The sequence below is a fragment of the Sturnus vulgaris genome, chromosome 13, assembly GCF_052056855.1.
Source record: "Sturnus vulgaris isolate bStuVul1 chromosome 13, bStuVul1.hap1, whole genome shotgun sequence".
NCBI classification, from domain to species: Eukaryota; Metazoa; Chordata; class Aves; order Passeriformes; family Sturnidae; genus Sturnus; species Sturnus vulgaris.
In genome coordinates, this window is record NC_142255.1 from 5,184,761 (window position 1) to 5,204,204 (window position 19,444).

A 19,444-nucleotide genomic window follows, 5' to 3' on the forward strand; every position below is an offset into this window, starting at 1 on the left:
TGCAGGCTGTGCTCTTATATAGCATATGTTTTGACAAGCCATCTGCTTTCAATAGGTTTCCCAAGCGCCTGCCTTCTCACAGCCTGTCTTTTTGGCAGCCACCAGTGCCTACAAACCCTTTGCCTGTCATTCTCCATGGGTCAGAGATTCTTATTTTAATATGGAAGCATTAACACTTGGGATAAGTAAAGAAGCAGCTTACAGAACCGATGGGACTTTATTGGTGTAGGGAAGGGGACTGAAACCCAGAGGACTCAGCCCAGCTCCCGTGAATGCCCCTGTCTGACACTCAGAGGTGAATAAAATGGGTTTAGCTGCCTTCTGGCTGGGCACAGTGCCACACCAGAAGGTTCTCAGCACCAGCAACCAAGACCCCATGCACAGCATGTGTATCAAAGGTATTTGAAAATAGCTCAGAGGAGTGGATTCAACAGCTGTGTATCTTACACTTGCACATCTCATCATTAGAGAACTTGCTCACCACTCCTGCAGCTTTTAAAACCCCCACAAAAGAACAGAATTAGCAGAATCGAGAAAATAGCAACCCAACTGTTTACCATCCCTCTAATTGTCATGGGGAATCAGCTAAAAGGTTTTACTGCTAGGTGACAAAATGGGTACTGAGCAAATCCAAAGATCAGGATCTATAAGCAGAAATAAAAAGGCATTCTTAGATACAAAGTTATTTAGAGATAATAAAAGATTGACTTCAGCCATTTTTGCATATCTTCAGCAGTTTGTATGGGGAAATAGTACTGGGGGAATCTTCCTCTCCTTTCTCTATTACAACATGATAAAATTACATTAATTAGTGGTGTTTAAGTGAGTTGGAAGCATAGAAATGCTACTCACATCTGCCTGTTGTAACATATCCTAAAACAGTGCTGTAGTTTGGATCATCCCGTACCCTGAATATACACTTGGGCATATCCTCTGGATGAAAGAGACAATTTTGCATTCTTCTTGTTTAAATTTTTAAATTTCTAACCCTCTTCTGACCATAAATTAGTTAGGCTATTCTTTGACTTGCACTGATATAGTAAGAAGATTCATGTGAAGATGAGACCGGTTGTCATATCAGTTTCTACTTTGCCTGTAGTGAGAAATAAAACTAAATTTTAAAACGCCTTCTCCCCACCTCTCCCTTCTTGCCAGAGAGGGGAACCTCACTCCTGGTTTCACTAAGGATACTGAATATCTACACTAGATTATTTACAAGGAAGTCTACTTGAGATTAATTTGGGGTAAACAGAAACACTAGATGGTAATAACACCATCAATCACTTGCTGTTTCACAACCATTTTCAAGCAATACCATTAGATTTCTTTTTAAGACATAGAGCAAGTTTTCCAGAGCTCCTGGCTGCCAGACTAAGTAACTCCCCCAAGTGCATCTTTTCTTGACTGATCACTTGTATTGAAGAGCATCAGGAACAAATATGAGAGCTATGAATTAGCTTGGAAGGACTGAATTTTAAATGTTACATTTCAGTGATTATTGTTTGCTCATTACAACCAAAAATAGTTTATGGAAATGAAAAACTCTTTGGTATTTTATTACAGTCTAAAGAAAATTAAGATTTAAGGAAAATGCATGCTTGGCAGGCAGAAGGGCGTTTGCAATGGGTGATATGAACAGAGCCTGGAATACTCTGACATTGTATGCTTTGTTTAGGTTGTACCAGCATGCCAAATCTGTCTGCAGTTTTTCCAGCAGAAAGCAACATATAAAGCAAGTCTCATTTTAAAAAGTCAAGTGAAGATCCTGTGAATTACTTTCTGTGTTTAAATGCCTGTAGCAAGACAGAATTTAATTTCAAAAGGAATCTGCAAAAGCATAGGGATCATTTCATTTTGTAACACTTGAAGGTGCAGGGAGTAAGTACATAATGTTGACTATTATTTTATTCAGGTTCTAAGTTCTACACTAATTAATTTGCAAGACAAAGCTGTAAATAGAAACTAGATTTTCTTTTGATCCAAATACATAACCAAGAAAATTTTGAATTGCATTGGAACAGGTTAGCATTTCATGCAATTCATTGAAACTCTTCCATGTCTCCTCAAATTACCATTCTTCTGTAGGTATATGGCAATTCCAAGTCAGCTGTCACAATAAAGGCTGGTTTGTGAGTTACAATCATCTTAACTGTGTACTTCTACCCGGGGCAGCTACTCATGGAGTTTTATTGATTTCTTTCAGGCCTGCCCCACTGCAGGTAAAAGATTCTTTACAGCAAGGGGACTAAGAACCAGTGTGTGTGGCAGCAGTTTTACACCTAATTCTCTCATTTAGTCTGACTTATCTTCCTGAATCATCTGTTTCTTGTATATGACTGAAGAAAAACCTGCAGTACCCTTACAATCAAGCTCTATTAATTTTCATAAGGTAGAATCTCGTTCTGATATCATTAGTATGTGGTATGTGAACCTGTAGTGACATGATGGCAGTTCAAATGCTTTCACAAGCTGAGGCTGCAAAAGCCACTTTCTCACTGGTGCAATTGCAGACGCTGAATTTGGTGACCAGACTGAAGTGCTTCCCAACAGTTGTGTGTTCTTGTGTATTGAGCTCCTTGTTTTAAAGGGGCTGTGACCCTTTTAAAGATAATGTGTAATCCTGCTGGAAATTTCAATAAGACCAGTCAGGTGCTTAGAGTGAGACAAGCAATTCATTCAGTGTTTCACTGAACTAAGGAGCAAAATGTTTGAATAATGCTGCTGGGCCAAGATGTGACTTACACATACAGAGGTGCAGGCCTGGTGATGTGTTGCAGCAGACCCACTGATATACTTGGGAAAAACAGGGAAGTTTGAAGGTTATTAAGACTGGGTCTATAGTTTTCATAAATTAATTAGTCATAGAGATGTATATTGATTACTCTTTTGTTGTTGTTGTTGTTAGTCAAGGTTTTTTCCACACTGGACCATGAAAATTTAGCTTGCAGTGGATTTTGTTATTGTATTCTCTTTAAATCTCTATTCTTAGTTGAAGTAAATAAACCAACAAGGTAAAGAGAGCTGATAGCTACTCCATCTGTATTATGGCACACAATGATGGCTAGAAGCTAAAGGTTTGATATATAGATCTATTTTTTTATTGCCAGCCCCTGCCCCTGAAGAAAGTATTAAAATTTCCAGATGAGTAACCAAACAATAAATAGATGAGACAGTTGCTGTGAATATCTGATTTTTTGCATAATAATGAGATATTGCTGGATAATATGCTTTGCAGTCCACAGTTTGTCTACATTATCATTTTGATTGGACAAATGCATTAGAAAGATATACAAGTAAAGCTGTGCCAGGTCTTCTATTTTAAATTGATTCCATGTGAGAGTTCAGTTAAATTTCTAGGACATCTTAAAAATAAAACAAATCCTAGGAATATCCCTGCACATGCCCACAGAGACATTCCTTTGCACACATCCTCACATACAAAATATACAGCCAGCATCTGGCCTTACAATTTCTTGTGTGCAGCAGAAATATTGTGTGCAAACTGCAAGTTCTTTCTCAGGCCAGTTAGCTTAGAATTAGGAGCATTTTCAGTGAGCATCTTCTCTCCTGCCTGGCAAAAGGCTCATAGAAACCTAAGAGGGTCTGTATGAGGGGGTGTTTCAGCTCACTGCAGTACCTTGTTCCATCCCAGAACAGGCCAAAGCAAAGGAGGCTTTGGGCTCAGTCCCAAATGGTGGATAGATAAATTTCTCATTGGTTTCACTGTGGAAAGAAAGCTGAAGTTGAGACGTGATGATCTTCATGAAGGGCTCAACTGAGTGTGACATTTAGTACCATTTGGGTGCAATTTTGATGGGGGATACTGTGCCAGTTGAACTCCCTGACAAGTTTCTTATAGTTGCACATAAGGGCACTGCTGGCAGCACTAAAGCAGCATCTCAGTCACAGCTCTCATTGCTGGGAGATGCCCAGCAATACTGCCAATATCAGTGTCTTGGTCAAAGCTGGTTTTCACTTAGGAAGATGATTGACAATGTTCAACTAAGCCATTTTAAAAAGTTATTCCAGAATTTCTTTTAAAGTTTTATTGAGAAACATGGAATCTGAGTTTAGTTTTCACTATATAAACAAACAAAACAACCAACAAAATAAACAAAAAGGGTATATAGGTTTTTTTAACAGTTATCTATTTTCTGCACTTGACCTTGCCATTGGACAGGAAGATGTGTAAGCCCAAGCTTCAAGAAGAGTTTCTTCTGGTATGCAGAATTCCACCTCCTGTTGTTGGTCTGGTTTAAGTCTGAGCCCTCTAAATCCTGAAGGGTTATCACATTCTTCCTTTTTCCTATATTCTTCTTAGATCTTCCAGTCTTCTCCAAGTCTACCCACAAATGTTTGCTTTCTCCAGGTTTTGAGAGAGCAGGTCCTGTGTTCCTTGCACCTGGTGACTGCAGTAAGAGTCCTTGCTGTGCAAACAGTGACAAACGTGGCTGCCACAGGGTTTCAGACCAGTGAAACATTGGCAATTCAGCTGCAAACATCTGGTTCAACACAGGACTTGACTTGGCTCTGTCTTCCCTTTTTTTTTGCATCTGTTTGTGTCTGCATGTGTATACCAGATAAGAAATCTACACACTTAAAAAACAATGGTAAATAAATAAGCAAGCCCAGAAAATATGACTTAGATATGTCCTAAAAGCACTTATAGCATCACCTTTCCTCAGCAGTAGAGATGGAAACCACTGCTAAATTAAAGGAATTTACACAGCTACTGTACTGCAGCTCTGCTAGGACATGTATGATTCAGTTTACAGAAGGACATTTCTGATTTCTTGATGGTCCCCCAATACCAGATTTATGTAGCAGTAGTTTCTGACCCTGTTTCTTCACCAGAGCATACTCACTGTATTGAGAAATAATGCAGGATTTTCCAAGAGTTTAAAATATCTCTCAGCATTTCTGTCATTATGGATGCACAGCCATCAGTGTTGTACCCAGGAGCCATTCAACCACAAAAAAGTGGAGCCAGGTTTTGGCCTAGTTACTCATTTCTGCTGGTGACGTGTCCCACATCACGAGTGACACTTGGCATATGTCCTGGTTCACTTTCTCATGATCCCTCATACTGTAACCAACAAACAGGAATTCTGTGGCTTCTTTTTCCTCAGTCATGCAGGTCCAACCCATATTTCCAAAACACAGAGTCAAATTAAACCTGTAAAGAATAGGCTATTTTCATCTACACCATGACATTCCCTGTCCTGGCAGAATGCCAGCTTACTGCATTTGACCTCAGAAACAAGATGCATCGTGCTCCTACTATGCTGTTGGAATTATGCAACTGACCAATTAATTATATTTTAAATATTATAATATGGTTAATGGGCAGCAAACTTGGTGAAGTCATCAGGCTAAGTGTACTGCAGGTGCAACATCTTTTTTCACTGGAATTTGATTCATTCACAAAATTATTTTTCTATTCAAAGCAACAGTCATGCTTCCTTTGTCCATAGATAATTAAATGAGCTTTCCAATTTATTCATGTATTTTAATTTACATAGGATATAGACCAAAAAACCCTTTCTGCTTACCCAGAGAGAAGACATAAAATACGTAGATAAATCTAAGTGGCAGCCAGGGCACAATAAGAGCAATTCTGGCTGGTGAGGGCACTGTTGCTGTAGGTCAGAGCCTGGCCCTGGCTGGCTCAGCAGTGGGACTCAGGGCTGGAACAAACTGAGTGCTCCCAGAGGGCTTTCTGTCTTCTTTTCTGGGGTCACAAGAAAGTGCAGGTCTGAGATATACTGTGTTTTATACTGTCTTCACTTGCATCTTCTTTAACTGAGTTTTCTAGGGTACAGGCAGGTATTCAGAGTGAGTTTCTCCCCTTTATTTAACTTCTTCTAGGTGCTGATCTTTGTACAGGCCCTCTGTGATAAGAGGATTTCATCCAAAGCTCATCAGCTCTGTGCTGTGTTCTGAGCCTGAGGCTTCTTGCAGCTCAGGTTCACATTTTTCAGAGGTTACTTATGTTCAAAGTTTTAGATACTTCTGTGATTCCTCCTACCACAGGATTCAAATCATTCACAAACATTTGTGCACACAGTCGCACAGTATTATTTTGAGTTTGGCAAATGGCACTGGATTCTTTATGGAGAAGAGTCACAAAGGGGCCCAACAAAAAATATTTGCAGCAAAGAATATACAGGTCATGTGTCAGAAATACCAGCTACAAAGATATTTAGATACTGGAGCATTGTAGGGTGTTGTAAACCCTTTGCAAGTTTGGAGAAGAGAATATACAAGTACAAGGCAGTCTTTTTCAGGAAAACAATTGTATGGACAGGCTGGATCAGTGGGCTGAGGCCAACTGTGTGAGGTCCAGCAAGGCCCAGGGCTCACACCAAGCCCTGCAGTGCCACAGGCTGGGGTAGAGGGCTGGAAAGCTGCAAAGAGCCCTGGGGGTGCTGATCAACAGCAGCTGAACACGGGCCAGGTGTGCCCAGGTGGCCAAGAAGGCCAATGGCACCTGGCCTGGACCGGCCATGGTGTGTCCAGCAGGACCCACCATTGAGTGCTGTGTCCAGTTCTGGGCCTCTCATGAAAACAAGGACTCTGAGATGTTGGAGCATGTCCAGAGAAGGGTGGCACTCCCTAGAATCCAGGGGAAGGTCTGCATCACAAGTCCTGTGAGGAGTAGCTGAGGGAGTTGGGCAGTTTAGCCTGGAGAAAAGGAGGTTCAGGGGGTACCTTTTGTTCTCTACAAATCCCTGACAGGAGGTTGTAGCCAGCTGGGGATTGGCCTCATCTCCCAAGTAACAGGGGACAGGATGAAGGGAAATGGACTCAAGTTGTGCCAGGGGAGATTTAGCTTGGATATTAGGAAAAATTTCTTCATGGAGGGCATTGCCAAGCACCGGAATAGGCTCCTCAGGGGAAGTGGTGGAGTCAAAATTCCTGGAGACATTGAAAGATGTGTAGGTGTGGCACTGAGGGACATGGTTTAGAGGTGGGCTTACCTCTAATATCTCTAAGATCTTAGAGATATTTTCCAACCTAAATGATTCTGCAGTGTCCTGAAATTCTGTCTGCTCTCATACGTTTTTCCAAGCGAGAACCTATAGGCACTTTGGGAGTCCATGAATGAGTTGGAGTATTAACCTACTTTTCCTAAGTTCTGGGAAGGATATTTCTGTATTGATTGTCCTGTCTCTGAACCACAAAAGCCAGAGATGTGGTAGCTGTGAGCAGACACATTTTAGTCAACACAGCTGGGCCTTGGGCTCCCCAGCAGCCAGTCCTGCTCAGGCTCTGGGATCACACATGTTACAATACCCACTGTATCCACACCTGGGGCAATGCTCCAGTTGGTGACTTCAGGGACTGTGTGTGTGGACTGATTTATGATCCTCAAGTGTGTTGTCTAGTAGCTCTTTTTTTTTTCCCCAAACAAGGAAATTCAGCTTCAAACATATCTGTCTTATAAGTAGTTTAAACTTTACACTCGAGTTATTTTCTTCTCCTTCCCCAAGCTCATAATTTAAGGGGAAAACCATCAAAAATAAGTACATAACATAGCAGAATACAAACCCTTAAAAACTAGCAGAACCTTCAGTCTCTGCTTGTTTTCTTTTATGGTATTTTGTTTTATTAATAAGGCTGCTTCTGTATTCATGACAAAATAAGAAAGCTATTTCCAATGAAACAGATAAGTCTTTGTTAGACATCAAATATAACTAATATTTGATGTCATAAATATTCATGACTTTCATGTCTTCAGATACTTTAGAGTCAATTCCAAACATTTTTGTTTTGATTCACTCTTATTTATTTTTTCACACTGAACTGGTAGAAGGCATTTCCCCCTGTTTTTACATGGAAAATGTATCAAGTTCTGCAGCCTTCTTTTCTCTTTGAATTAAGATGTTGTTCAATGTATTTACATGGCTGTATCTGTACAGCCAGGCAGAATTAGCAGTTAGGGTCATGTAACAGAAATGCAGATATGATGGCCACAAGTCCAGCTGCCAGTTAGAGCAGATCCTGGGATTTCCTGGTAAAAGAGAAGGGATTGAAAGAGGCAGGCCTTTACCTGGAAACATTCAAGAAACCACATTTTCCGTGAGCATAGCACACAGCACAACCTGTTGTTTGACATCTGTTTTTTTTGCCAGTTCTCCTCAGGTACTGAACAATAACTGGGATCTCAGCAACAATAAATTAATATTTGTTCTTCCTTAAAAGTAGGAGATTCCTCTTTCTGAGTGGAATAGTTCTGTCTCGAATCACAAATGTACAGACTCAGGTTTAGGCCACAAATTCAAATTTTCATGTCCTATAAATAAATAAAAATAATGTTACCAGTTAAATGAGTGTGGATGCAGAGAGCAGAGTCTCCCAGAGATTAGATATGTGAACCTGACATACCTATAACAATTGGGGACCAAGTAAAAATATCCATCCACACGTGCAGGAGAGATGATTCTTTGCCTGTGGAGGGTTGGTCTATACTCAGACCAAAGGAAAAAAAAGATGCAAGCCTGTGATGGGAAATGTAGGAAAACAGTACATTTTAAAAAAAATTTAAATCATACCTTAAAAAAAGTCTGAATGCTTCTAGAGAATGAAGGAAATAAATCCCATGTTCTTTCCAAGCCTGTGGAACATCATAGCTGTTGTAAATAGGCCAGTCCCAAAGAGAGCACACATGTTCCAAATGGGAGATTATTTGCTGCACCATTTTAGCATGCTTGATTTATCAGTAATTAAGGGAAAGTTGACAGGGATTTTGAGCAAAATAATTCAGTGTTTCATAAGCCCAAGATTTGGCATAAAAAAATCTTTTACTTATGCTATATTCATATGGTGAGAACATAGCCAAGTTGTTAGCATTAATGAAATCCATCCTAATTCCTCTTTGTAAGATACAGCATTAATCTGTTGTTGTTGAACAAGGAGTTCAAAGCAGTTAAGACAAAGACTAGGACAAGGAGAAAATACATTTGAAAACTGCATCATTCAGAGCACAAACTAGAGGCTGCACAGAATTGCTTCAGTTTGGTGATGAGATTGATGTGCTCCTTGGGTTTTTTCAAATAGTTTTGAAGGTAGAGAATATTTCCTAGGCAATCCTAGTGACTACATAGGATTTGATGGTATTAATTAAATTTGGAAGTTTTGTCTTGGTTTGCTGAGGAAATGAGGCTTATGAGACCATATTTTAAGCCTGTTCTCTCAACTCAAGGAACGTTGATTGTTTCAGCCAGCTTCAGTCAAACTTGAGAGGAGTGGAACTCCTCTTTCTACTAATTGAGTTCCTTAGTTTTTTAAAGTGTTCTCTTAAATGATTTCTTAAAATGTTGGCTAGATAGAAAAGACAGGCTCAAATTAGTCCCTGAGGGAAAGCCAGTCTGAACTCAAGCACTGTTCATTGTGTATGGGAGCAACAAGCCAGCCATGAGTGTTGCCTCCTCTGACAAGTCAGCAGGCAGCTCTGTTCTCTCTTCTCTTGTTGGGTAGGATATCATGCAGAAATAAGAGAGGAGGGCTCTTTGGGTAGGTGTAGTTTAGGGAACAAAGGCCATTATCTGTAGGGTATCAGGTAAATTTATTCCAGTGCTTACACTACAGTGTGCTTTTCAGTACTGCTGCCTTTCAGCCATCCCCACTGAGATCAGTGGGAGTTGTATTGTGGACTGAGAGAATAACAGCATAAAGAATGGAAATGTGCAATCTTCAAAAGCCTCTGCTTCCAGAGAAAGATCCCCAAGTTCCAGTACTAACACCTTTGTACAAAATTTGAATGAAATCCTTGTACTGTTCCCAAAAGGTCATGGAGAGGGCTTGTAAGAACAAATTTAAGTTTTCATTGGTCTTGGTCTGGATGCTGCCACTAGTTGAGAAAACACTTAACAGCAATATTTTATCAGATCTTTTTGAAACTGTTGATTTTTCCAATGATTTTGTGTTAATTACACAATGCCAGAAAGTGAAACATTAAATGGAAACATCCAAGAATAATCTGAATCCTTTGGTTTACACAATTGTATATGCTACTGTGCATTGCTGGCTGCCTTGCAAAGAACAAATAAATAGATGTCACCTTATTGCCCGGAGTTTTGAGCTGTCCACAAGGATTGAGAAATGTGGTTTTATTTTGAAAACAAAATTGGTGGCATTTTCATGCCCATTTACTTGAGCCTAATGGGCTTGATGCTTTCTGTGCACATAGTGGGTACTTGCATACACACCTGGGCAGAACTTTGTGCATGAATTTGTGTTTGACAGTCTTGCTCTGCACAAGTGAAATGACAGCAGCTCTGCTAGGCTGAAATAAGGAGCACACAAAGCAGGCTTTGGTAGCTTGCTATAGAGATTAGTGCTTGTTCAGTCCATTTACTCTAGTTAAAGCAGTGTATTAGGAGGGTTTGCCTCCATACAGACAATATGAGTCAATCATAATTCCATCAGAGTAAAGAGAAGGTTTAGGCAGAATGAAAAAATATTTGTAACAAAGACGTTTTCTCTTTTCAAATTAATATTTACCATTTACTAATGCAAAGAAAGGTTAGAGTACATGATATAGCATACTTGGAAGAGTGGAACATTTTCTAAGGCCCAGTGAGAGGCTGTGATTTGGAGCTTTTGAGAGATTAATCAGCCTCTCTGAAGCCTCATGCTGCTACTGTTAGGTGAATTACCTGAGCTAACACAAAACAAATGACCAAACTCACTGCCTCAAGGTCTGCCGTGTAAGGGACAAGCTTTCCTCTCATCTGACACTGTGAAGAAATGGACAGGCATGATTTGCATCCCCGACTCCAGGGAGAAAGGCTTTTACCACTGCTGTTCTGAGAGATACAAGGAATTCCACCTTATGCCAGGATAGTCCAAGGATCCAGGCTTATGTAATGATGCTTGCTGTTTATCTGCCAGATCAGTTCCCAGCTTTCCTAAGAGGTATTTCCAGAGCTCAAGTGGATGAATACTGACAGCTTCTGCTTTGTATCCTCAAAAGGATGAAGGAAAAGACAATGCTGAAAATAGTACTTAACTCTCTGCTGTTGACCTCCTACCCAACTGTGCCACATCCACATTCACAGAACCATAACCTCCCTGACTTGCATTGAGAACTAAGTAATGCATTGTTACTGACCCAAATTCATCCCATTGAGTTGCTTTGCAGCAGCATTTGACCCCAAAACTGTCCTTTTAAGCAGTATATCTTTACTTGGAAAGAAAAAAAAAAGATCAGAGTTTGATCATGGAGAAACAGTTTGGGGTTTGGCTTGTTTTATATAGTTGTAGGAACTGACAAAGGAGAATGCTCAGGAAAATAGAATAATGTCGAGGGACTTTGGATATTCTGAACGAAAGAAAAAGCAGCACTTAGATATACGCAGTCCTTATTGCAAAGGGAGGGCTAATGAGGGATTGAGAGTGCTAGATGTCTCATGTGCTTTCTTCCTTTCTGATGTTCTGGGTGGCTGTGTGATCTGATGGCTGTCAGACACTCCGTGGTCTGACAAGGCTTTACTTCTCTTTAGAAATGTATTTTGTTTTATAATTTATGCCTGTGACCAGTTAGGAGGAAAATGCTGTTCTCCGAAATACAACTCGGACACATCAATGCAGATAGAGAAAGAGGAGCACTTTGATGGAATTTGAGTGCTACAGGCAGAACTGGGTTTATTTTCCAATGGAGAGCCTTCATTTGAACATGCAATAGGTGCCCCTGGTGATTCCTGTGCAATGACTTCAAAAGAGCCTGATCTTGAGCTTATGGAAAAATCTCAGAGTAATGCCAAGCTGATAAAAAGACATATCTTTGTATATCTTCTGACAGGGGAAAAGGAAAAAAAATAATAAACCCCTAACCCAAATTCCTCAAAAGCAAGGCTCTGCAAGATGAGCCTGTGCTTTCAAAAGACTTATCCCACACCATCTCACAGTAAAGGCATTTATAATATATAAGTATATATAGGCAGTAAGAGAAATTGTAGTATCTCTTTCAGACAATGGAATTTACTATTAATTGTCCCTCCTTTTGTTCACGGAAGAAGTGAGGAAGAGAAGTAGGTAATTTCAGAGCAGTCAACCTCTGGCTGATTCCAGCTGGTGGTGTCAGTTCTGCAGATTGTGCTGGGCAGTGCTGGCTATGTGGGGGCAGAGCAGGAGTTTCACCCCTCTTGTGCCCTTGCTGCTCCTCTCTGGCCCTGCTGTCTCCCCTGTGTGGACATAACCAGTCCTATGGCTCTGATTTAGCTAAACCCTCTCTGGATTCCTCACAGGAATTCCTCTACCAGCTCTTTTAGTCATGCTTTCAGAAGAAAATCCAGTATTAGTAGGACTTTATCAAAGGTTTTACAGTGCCTGATGCTTTGCTTAACAATCCTGGAGAACTTAAATGCTGGAGAATTTCCAGTGATCTATTTGTTGTTAGAAAAAGAGTAAGGAAATCCATTTGAGGTATTACTGATGAGAAGTGGATAATGTGGTTTTGATGCAAAAGGATTTGAAAAATTCCTCACAATTGAGAAGGTAGAGTCAAAAGACAGAAAAGATAATTTCTTAAACCTTTCTAGAATTTTATCAAAAATATTTAGGACTGTGATTTTATTAATGTTCAGATAGATTAGTCCACATATTGAAAAGTACCCTAGCATCCTGAAAATGGATGATGAGCTGTCCTTCCTTCCTCCAAGGATTAAAAAAAACAAACAACTCAAACTAACAAACCGACTTTAAGAACAAACAACAAAAAACCCCCACCCAAATCTTGTTATAGGCAGAGAAGAACATGGTTTGGTCTGGGTTTGTCCCTTCTTTGGCAAGTTCTTTTGCATGTGAAGCAAAAAAATAGTCTTCTGACTTATGGTCTGAAAGCACTGGACTATCAGGTGAAGAAAAAATGACAAAGAATGTAGACATTTTCCAAAGCTTTCAGAGTTGCTCATGACCGTGCAGCATTAGGGCACCTGTGTACAGCTGCGTGTGACCTTCCATATCCAATGACTGTGACCACAAACTGAGAGAAAGATAAATTACTTACCTAATCAGAAAATCATTTGAATGCTCTGAAAATCCTTGATAGCGAAACTCTTACTCTATTTAATTCACCAGGAATTTTCTGTGGATTTTTATGCAGTTTAATTTTTACCTGAACCCCACCCTTAGTGTATTAGACATTTGCAAGCATGAATTGGGTGAGCTTGTGCTGTAAGTACAGGACTCTGTGCCTGAGAGATGAGAGAGCTCAGCAGTGATAGGACAAGCAAGAAGGGACAAGCCTCCCCTCCTGGGGTCTTGTCTGTTGAAGGAACTTCCCTGTCTTCCTCTGCCATACACAGTACTTGCCATTTTTAGGGAGGAACTACTGGTGCCAGTCTTGCAAATCCTGAATGGCTGAATATAAAGTACTTTAAAAACACATCCTTTGGCTACTGAGGAGAGCAGCTCAGGTGGTCCAGCCTGTGCCCATCCCCATGTACATTCAGGAGTATGTCTGCTTCTCTGAACCTCTGGATACACCCGACTCTTCTAGGTCTAGCAAAGATGAGGAAGCTCTAGCTGAATAAAGAAGTGAATATGACTATTAACAACTTTCTGCAGGTGTAGAAATCGTTCAAATCTGATTTCATGCATGTTAAAATTCCTCTCTCTTTCTGTTAGAGCTCTCACAGATGCAAACAAAACAGCAATTTGTAGCCAAATTACGTGTAACAGGGATCAGTCCTCTCTTGATTCTCTTCCCTGTTCTCCAGAGAACCTCCTTAACCTGAAAATTATATGAGTTAATTATGAAATTATGTTCAACAAGGACTGAAGTGCATTCAGCACCAATTGAGGAGAAACACAAACTGTTTGTGGTCTCCTTCAGCAGGTCCGTGTGGGCCTATTCCCATCCTACTGTGTGTGTTGGGCTCATGACTGGTCTGAATAGCCCAGCCCTGTGAAAAGCTAAGGAAAGGCAGGAGCACAGGGAGAGAAGACACCAGCAGTGTTTCTGTGGGGGAACTGTTCAAGCCCCATTAGACTTCAGGGAGGGATGTCCCCAAGGCACAAAGCAAAAATGTTTTAAAGACCCTGGGATGCAGAAGGCACCTTTCAGCTTCTCAGTATTCCACTCCCAGCAGCACACATCATTAAGCTGAGGTGAAAATTTGGTAGTCAGAGCCACAGAGAGAATGGCCATGCAGGAGAGAAATACAGGAGGAGGTGGGAGAGAATCTGATGGTGATATTGCCCGAGATGGTAAAAAATTGCACTTAGGTGGTGTGGAAGAGGTGGACTTGCAACTGTGTGATGGCATGATTGCCATCTGTGGCTAGCAGTGGAGAATTGTCTTCTCTTCCCTGAAATGGATGCTTTGTCCATCTTGATATTCTGCAGCAGAGTTTCCTGTGTGACCTCACCTTTAAAGCAGCTCTTTTTAGCCAGAGTTGGATGTGTTTGTGTGCTTCCATGTTCAGGTATTCCAAAAGACAGGCTCTGGTAACTTTTTGCTTGTTTCATTTGAGTTTTTATTTGTTTCATGTTTAATTTGGAACACAGTGGCTTTGCAGATAATATGAATAAATTTGCCCCCTAATTAGTAGCTTAGACTGTTAAAATATGGAACTAACATGTGGGCCTGCTCAGAAGAACAGCCTTGGGAGCAAGAGTTCCCAGATGCTCTGGCAAGAAGGGAAGTTGTACTAGAGGTTTTTGAAGTCTGAGAAGGCGCCTTAAGCTGTCAAGGCCATGGCTGGTGAGCTCACCTAGGAGTAGAAGCATGTCGGGGTTTTGGACTCAATCCCTACTTATTTATATTCTATCTAGTAGCCATTAAAGCAAGCAAGGAAGATGGAAGCTGCAAAACGCAAAGTGTCTTGATGTCATCCCTGGGAAAAATGTCTACAGGTTAGTGCTTGCAAACAAGCCCAGTACATGCAGGTGATCTGTGCTGTCTGTGGAGTTGGGGGCAGTGGCAATGCTGAGCATTTTCCTGTGGTATAAGATTAGTTTTGGCTGTAATATCTCTCTAAGGAGCTGCTCTAATTAATGCAAAATACTCTACTTAGTACTTAATTAATACTGAGGCCCTACAAAATAGTGCAAAATCAAGAGTCTTTATTTGCTAGTGCCTACAGTTGTGGTGTGAGTTAACCTGTCAGACACGTTGGAGTGACCGTGTTAGGGATATGTAAGGGAGGAGGTGGCGAGGCCCTCCTTTGGATGCTCTGCCCTGCTCTGGGTGCCTCAGTGCTGAGTGTCCCAGCAGAGACGGATGGCAGATAAGGAACCTTCACATAGAAAAGCTGCAGAAGGAAGGGCAGGGTCTCCCAGTCCCGACACAGCAGTTGGCACGCTCTGGTGCAGCCCCTGTGAACAGAGCGGCCGCGTCTCTGCTGTCCATTGCCTGCTCCTGGTGGCACAGATGAACGTGGCTGTGCTGCCATGCCCTGTGATGTGCGGCACGGGCACCGTGCCCGGCCTCGCCCGCTGGCCAGGGCAAGGCCAGCACTGGATAAAGGGGAGATTCTCCCCGCGGAGCGCGGCGGCCTCGGTGTGTCCTGAGTGTGGCACTCCCGGTGTGTGCGGTGCCCTGAGCCCTCAGTCCCGGTGTGTGCGGTGCCCTGAGCCCGCAGTCCCGGTGTGTGCGGTGCCCTGAGTGTGACAGCCCCGGTGTGTGCGGTGCCCTGAGCCCTCAGTCCCGGTGTGTGCGGTGCCCTGAGCCCGCAGTCCCGGTGTGTGCGGTGCCCTGAGTGTGACAGCCCCGGTGTGTGCGGTGCCCTGAGCCCTCAGTCCCGGTGTGTGCGGTGCCCTGAGCCCGCAGTCCCGGTGTGTGCGGTGCCCTGAGCCCGCAGTCCCGGTGTGTGCGGTGCCCTGAGCCCTCAGTCCCGGTGTGTGCGGTGCCCTGAGCCCTCAGTCCCGGTGTGTGCGGTGCCCTGAGCCCGCAGTCCCGGTGTGTGCGGTGCTCTGAGCCCGCAGCCCCGGTGTGTGCGGTGCCCTGAGCCCTCAGCCCCGGTGTCCGTAGAGCCCCGAGCCCGCAGCCCCGGAGAGCAGCCGAGCAGGAACACTCTCAGGCGTTTCGAGAAGGGGCTGAAAGGGCTTCGATCCTTAGGGCAAAGGGCGGCTCTTCCCTCTCTTCTCTTTGCAAATATAAACGTCACTTTCCAAACTGTACTGTGACTCTGCTGGAAAAATCTGGAAACCTTTTTTTTTTCTTTTTTTTTCCTCCTTTTTTTTTTTCCCCCCGTTGTTGTTGTATTGTATTTTTTTTTCCAAGCAAGGGTGCCAGTGCAACTCACCCTGTAGTGCAAAGGGACCCAGAAAGAGAGAAGATAAAATGAATTTAAATTCCAAAGGGGTTTCAGTGCTGGTTTCCTAGTCCCCGAGTCAGCAATGTGTTTGTGAAAATTCAGCCTTTTTGTCTCTCAGAAAAAAAGGGCTAAATCTACATCGGTGGCCCAGTCTAGGTTTGCTATTCTTTGCATTTTCTATTCAAGTGAATGAGAGTGAATGAAGTGGCCTGGGACCCTTTATTTGATCTACTCAATTGCATAAAGTGACAGAATTCTAATATATTTGTTTAATGCTCTTCAATGGGGCTTTCACTTTCTAGCTTGCAAATGAAGCCTCGATCTGCAAAGTTTTGTCCTTTTTTTCTTTCTACCTTTTTTTTTTTCCTGGCAGAGAGACCATATTTCATAACTTGGGCTACGGTTTGAAGTGATTTCAAGAGGAGTTTTAGACTCGAAAAGTGGGAAATAAAGAAACAGATGTGAAGTTATTGTAAATTCTTATAGTGGGCTCTGGGGCTATTGTAAACCCACTGCAGGCGGTCCAAAGCCTCTCTTTTTCATGCTGTAATTGAAACATATTAATTAGATAATTTGTTGTTAGTTTAAAAGAAACAAATACAGCCCCTCCAAGGCTTCACAGCCTCGGTTTCTTTTTGTTAACAAAAACAAAACTAAAAAAAACCCAACCAGCCCACAAAGTGACATTTATATTAAGATTCCGAGATAATTCGACACTGAAGTTGATGCAGCTGATAAGTTTTTTCTCCCTTTCCCAAGGACTACTTTTGAAAAAAGTCTGGCTCGTAAAACTCCCTCTCAGGGGTCGCCGGGGAGTTCTTTTCTCCCTACCTGGCACAAACCGCCCTTCCCTGCAAGGCGCGGTTCGAGAGAAAATAAATATTCTGCTTGAGAAAGAGCTGGCTGTCCTCAATAGAGGATTCAGTCCTGTGGGGTGGTGTCTTGTCAAATGTCGAGGGGAGAGAAAACAAAACAAGACCACAACAACAACAACCAAAAAAAAAAAAAAAAAAAAAAAAAAAAAAAAAAAAACTAAACAAAACCAAAAAACTCCACCAAAACCAAAAAAAACAAAACAAAAAAACCAAAAACCCCGCCGCTGAGAAAGGATTCACATACCATGCGCTAACATGAAACAAACCCCCGAGTCGCCCAGCCTGGCCGGGTTCTCGGGCTTACCTTGCACAGCCAGGCTCCAACCCATCCTCCGGAAGAGCTTTTGCCTGAAATGAACACTGTCTTTGCGTTAAGTACGCCTAGCTTATAATGTCTCGCTGGCAAATAAAATATAAAAAAAAAGAAAGAATCCCCCCCGACCCCCCATGAAATATCTAAACATGACGGAGAGCTCGGCCGCGGCTGATTCCCTCGGCCCCCCCACCCGGCCCCTTCCCTCCGCGCTGTTGTCTATTGCTGCTCTATTTCAGATCTGTGTTTATTGACATTGGACTTGAGCCATTAGGGAGACTTAACAAGTCAAAGCAGTAAATTCAAGCGACGCGCTGAGCTGCGTATTTGTTTGAGATCAGCATCACAACATTTGGGGAAGCGGGTGGAGATGTGCGGAGGAGCGCGGCGGCTCCGAGGGCTGAGCGCTGGGGGCCGCAGCGAGGGAGAGGGCGCGGCGGCCAGGGGGGTCCCCGGGCTTGGGCAGCCTCTGGTAATCGCAGAGATAAAGAGGGAAATGGCACTTTAAATGTACGGTGGCGAGTCACACACTCGCATTATGCAGCGAGAAACCTATTGCACCTTTTGAAAGTATTTTGCTTTGGGGTATAATCTTTTCAGATCTTTATCTCCGCCGTTACTGTATAGTTAAAAAAAAAAAAAAAAAGCTCTGGAAGTGCAGCTTCATCTTGTTAGTTGGGCTAGGATTTCATCTTTGAGGATTTGTTCTGACTGCTAGATCTTTAAAGAAAAAAGGGAAGGAGAAAAACTTCCTCGTTGTCTAAAAATGTAGGTCATCGCTTGTTTAGGAAAAGTTTGTCGAGTTATGTGTCCATTGATCTGGTGATAAGTTTTGAATGCTTTCTTTAACTGATCGTGTTGATATAATCGTGGGTTGGACTTGATGAATGAGTTCAGTTGTCCCCCATCTGACAAGCTTTAGCAGCTTCATGCATTTTAATCAGCCCAGTGATTCATGTATTTTCCACCTTTTTTCTGTGTGTGGGATCCGTTCTTTAAAAAAAAAAAAAAAATGGTCACAACTGGATTAATTGCCCTCTACATTAATCTTAAAACTTTAGCAAGGACCTTGTGGTGTGTAGTAAGGAAATGGGAATGTCACTGTGTTTATGGTCCAGAAATTCGGAGAGATCAGTCGGAGACAAAACCTCTGTAACATCATTCCCGTAGAATTTGTGAATCCTGCCACTTCATTAGAATACAATGTCATTTTCTTGCTAGTTAGCACTTCAGTATGTGGTTGTCTTGTAACTGTGCTCGCAGAGTGCCTCGTCTCCAAGGCATTTATTTACTCATTTCACTAGATGGCTTCTCTAATTTTCAACAGTTGCAGAATCCTTGTAAAATCCCTAGCATATTTGGGGAATCCTGCTAGAAAGTGCCTGGAATCCAGTTTTCTTTGTAACTACCTTGCCCTTACTTTTTGAAAGGGACTGTATATTGAATTACAGAAAAACAGGTACAATTGTGTTACACTTTGCAAACTACCTGTTTGGGAAAGTGTTGATCAATAAGGATGGAGAAATTCTAGCAGTGGTTGGACTAACTTGTGCTTGAGCAGGTTTAAACACCAGGTAAAAGGCTACGATAGCTCACTTTTTCTCAAAAAAGATTTTGCAATGCCACTTTTAAGAAATAACACCACTGGAAAAAAAAATCAATGTTCTCAGTCTTTAAAAAGTAACTAATTATTTAAATATTGTTTATGTTTGCTCTGTATTGCAGAAGCTTACAAATTTTTATACTCTTTAGAGAAAATGTAACTGGGAATAAGTAGGTGATGAGTATACATACACACAGGCATGAATGTAATATGTGTTTATATTCGGTATAAGTGTATAGGGTACAGATGAAGATGTGTGTGTTTGCATAGATGTACAGATATATAGATATAAACCCCACAGAACATGTTCTTCCTTTGCTAAACCAGTGATAACGACGATTTTATCTAAGAAGTTGTGCTATATCAATAACTATATTCATACTAACCT

The 19,444-nt window shown here is 41.9% G+C and overlaps 1 long non-coding RNA gene across 1 annotated transcript; it reads right to left on the reverse strand.

Moving 5' to 3' along the window:
• Positions 1-3,405: 3,405 nt before the first annotated feature.
• LOC148222217 (uncharacterized) lies at positions 3,406-17,613 on the reverse strand. Its single transcript, XR_015806466.1, has 3 exons — positions 17,445-17,613; positions 8,389-8,501; positions 3,406-8,296 (listed from the first exon to the last, which is right to left on the reverse strand). It is a non-coding gene; the product is annotated as an uncharacterized LOC148222217 (long non-coding RNA).
• Between the last annotated feature and the right edge of the window lie 1,831 nt (positions 17,614-19,444).